Source organism: Hydra vulgaris, chromosome 06, assembly GCF_038396675.1.
Source record: "Hydra vulgaris chromosome 06, alternate assembly HydraT2T_AEP".
Taxonomy (NCBI): domain Eukaryota; kingdom Metazoa; phylum Cnidaria; class Hydrozoa; order Anthoathecata; family Hydridae; genus Hydra; species Hydra vulgaris.
Genome location: NC_088925.1, coordinates 45533392 through 45536996, shown reverse-complemented (window position 1 = coordinate 45536996; position 3605 = coordinate 45533392).

Genomic DNA, 3605 nt, shown 5'->3' with positions numbered 1-3605 from the left:
TATGCAGAATGAAACTTTGTAATAAGTGGAGTAAATTTTGTAATAGCAGTGAACATTTAGCGAATTTTTAGTCATGGAAAGAGTTCGAACTGCGACTGCGAAACAATAAAACAGTTGATGCCGAACATTTGCGTCTTGTTAATGAAGAAGAACAGTATTGGCAGCAAATCTTGATGCGGTGGATAGCTTTAGTAAGACTTCTTGGTATACAAAATCTTGCTTTTCGTGGAATACATGAGAAACTGAATATTGCTGGTAACGGAAACTTTCTGAAATTTGTGAAATTTTTAGCTTTATTTGACCCACTTATGGACCCACTTGGACCAACGTATGACTGAAACTATCATTAAGCAGTTTATAGCAAACGTTATTTCTAGTTTTAAGTAAGTAGACAAATTCAAAGTAAACTTTAACTTTGCTATTCTTGACACAGCAATACAATTGGTTGAAGAAAAATTTACGTATGTAAACAATAAGTTCGTTGTTTGTTTTTCTCTATGATGTTCACTGTTTATAGAGTGTAATTAGCAAAGATGTTATGGAACATTGCTTGAATCTTGAGAAAGCTTTGCAATATGGAGACTCTAAAGATATCCATGCAGTTGATCTTTTTAGTGAACTGAAATCAATTGCCACTATATTTACTAAATTTTATGTTAAAAAATAATCAAACAGATTGTGTCCCCAACACTGTTATAGCTTTATAAATCCTCTTGACACTTCTAGTTTCCGTGGCCAGCGGTGAGCAAAGCTTCTCAAAACTCAAACTGATAAAAAACATTTTTGAGAACGTCTATGCAGCAAGAAAGACTCCCTGGATTAGCTACTCTGTCAAGTGAACATGATATTGCTGGAAACATTGAACTGACGGAACTTCTTATCAGAATTTTATACTAGAGTAAACCAACATATAAATTAAAAAGTAAAAGGCATAAGAACAATAAAATAAGTAGGAGTAAACTTTTATAAGTGTAAACACGTATACAAACAATAAAAAAAGTAGACCAAAATATATTTTTAACTTTTACTACTAATAATAACTCAATATATTATCTAATAAAAGAATGAGGCTTTTTGGTTTTTTTTTAAAAAGCAAAAAGTAATAGGTACTTCAAAATTAAAATTCGGAAAACAATTTTATTCCAAAGGTGTGGCGCTTGATAGGTAATACAAAATTGATTAAAGTTTATTTGACCAAAAGGGTTCATTTAAAAAGTTATTATTTCTCAAAATATATTTACTGATTGGTTTAAAAGAGAAAAGATCTTTGAAGACGGCTAGGGATAAGTTATTTATCCACATATATACAAAACATAAAATATTAAATACATTTACTTCGTATATATTCAGAAGTCTCATTTATATACGGATTGCGCGTTTCTGACGGAGAAAAAGATGTTGCAACTTCCCTAAACAATATTGACATAATTTAAATAACTATGTATAAATCAGTAACAAAATTGGATTAAGACTTTCTTATTGAGATAGATTTGTGATTTATATAGGATCCCCGTTTTTTTAGAAATTTTTGTACTTATATAATCAATATAATGATTCCAAGTAATGTTTTCATCAAGATAAACACCTAAAAATTTTGTAACAAAACCTCTTTTATTTCCTCTCGATCGATAAAGATTTGAGGTAATTTCGATGGAAGAAATCGCTTTTTTGTAATCGAATAAAATACCCCATTTTGCTTTATTAGTATTCAAGGTTAACTTATTGCACTTGAACCAATTAGATATATGTTTCAGTTCTTCGTTTACTGTTTTAAAGAGTTCAGCGATATCGTAGTTTGAGAGGAATAAGTTTGTATCATCTGCATAGATAATGCTCGTTAGTTTTGAGGCTTTATTTAAGTCATTTATATAAATGAAAAAAAGGAGAGGTTCAAGAATTGAACATTGTGGGACTCCACAGGTTATATTAAGAAAAGTGAGTTCATTGTTAAACGGTACAAATTGTTTTCGGTTAGATAGATAATTTTTAAACCATTTTAAATTTTATTTTTTATTCCGTAGTAGGGGAAAGCGGGGCAAGATGGCGAATGGGGCAAGATGGTTTTTCATATAGCAACTCAACAAAAAAAACTTAAAAATGGGTGAATACGAAACAATAATTACACTTTGTATTTTAAAACGTCAAAAGGTTTTTTTAAATTCTAACAATGCAATTTTATACGCATAAGTTTACTTTTTTCGCTTTAAAAAAAATACTTTGCTTTCGGATATTCATAACGAATGGTGTCCTTTGAGTGTAACTTTTTTTAAGAATATTTTTTTTCGACACGTGTTTATTTTATGTTTTTTTTAGTTAGATTAGTTGGTAATTTTATATTTTTATAAAGTTGGAGTCAGAAATTGCATAATAAGTCATCTAGCCCCGTTCACGTGACATATTTATGAACTTTTGATTTTAATTTTTATTTCAAGTTTTTCTACTTTTAAACTAAAAATTCATGCAGGCAATGAATCATTATGATAAAATGAACATACTGACTAAGCATTACGGCTTCATGACTTTTGCAATAACTTAGGGCTTTCAAAACGTTCGCCATCATGCCCCGCTTTCCCCTATTTGAGTTTATCAATCAAAATACGGTGATCAATCGTATCAAAAGCTTTTGATAGGCCAATAAAAATTCCTAGTGTAAATTGTGATTTTTCGAATGATCTTGAGATTTAACGTACAAATTGGATAACTGCATGTTCAGTTGAGTAATCTTTCTTGAAACCAAATTGATTGATGTAAAGTAGATTATTATCATGAAAGTATTTGTATATTCTGTTGAACTTAATTTTTTTTAGAATTTTTGAAAATATGGAGAGAACAGAGATAGGGCGATAATTACTGATTTCAGATATGTCCCCTTCTTTAAAAATAGGAATAATTTTTGCATATTTAATTGTTCTGAGAATACTTCTTGATGGATAGAAGCCCTAAAGATTTTAAAAAGAATAACTTTAAGTTGTTCAAAGCAATCTACAACCACATTTCCATTAATTTGATATGCTCCAATTGCTTTATTTTTATTTTTAACAGATTTTTAGGGTCTTCCAAACTCATCAAACATTAATTCGGAAGATAATTTATCTGAACAAATGCAATTATCCAGGGGTTCTAGAAAATCAGTAAACAAAGACATGGTCTTAGGGATTTTTTCAAGCAGTGTTGGTCCAATAGGAATGAAATATTTGTTAAATTCTTGAGCTATATTTTTTGGTTCATTTAAACTTTTGTTATCGACTCTAACCATTTGTGGCGGGAAACCAGAGCATGACTTTTTTTTTGCCAATAATTTCTTTCATTATTTGCCACGTACGCTTTGTATCGTTTTTAAATGTATTGAATAATTGGGACTAATAATTTTTTTTCAGGTTTTTGCAAATTTTTTCAAATAGGTTTTTATAGTTCTTATAAATTTTTTCGCTTGAAGCTGTTTTTGTTTTTAAAAAAATTCATATATAACTTTTTTTTTATTCTGGATGATTATTTAAAACCTTTAGTAATCCAGGGTGTATTGATATTCTTAGTTGTTATTGTTTTTTTTACCATTGGGAAATTAACTTCATAAACAGAAAAAAATGTTTTGAAAAAAGTTTCAT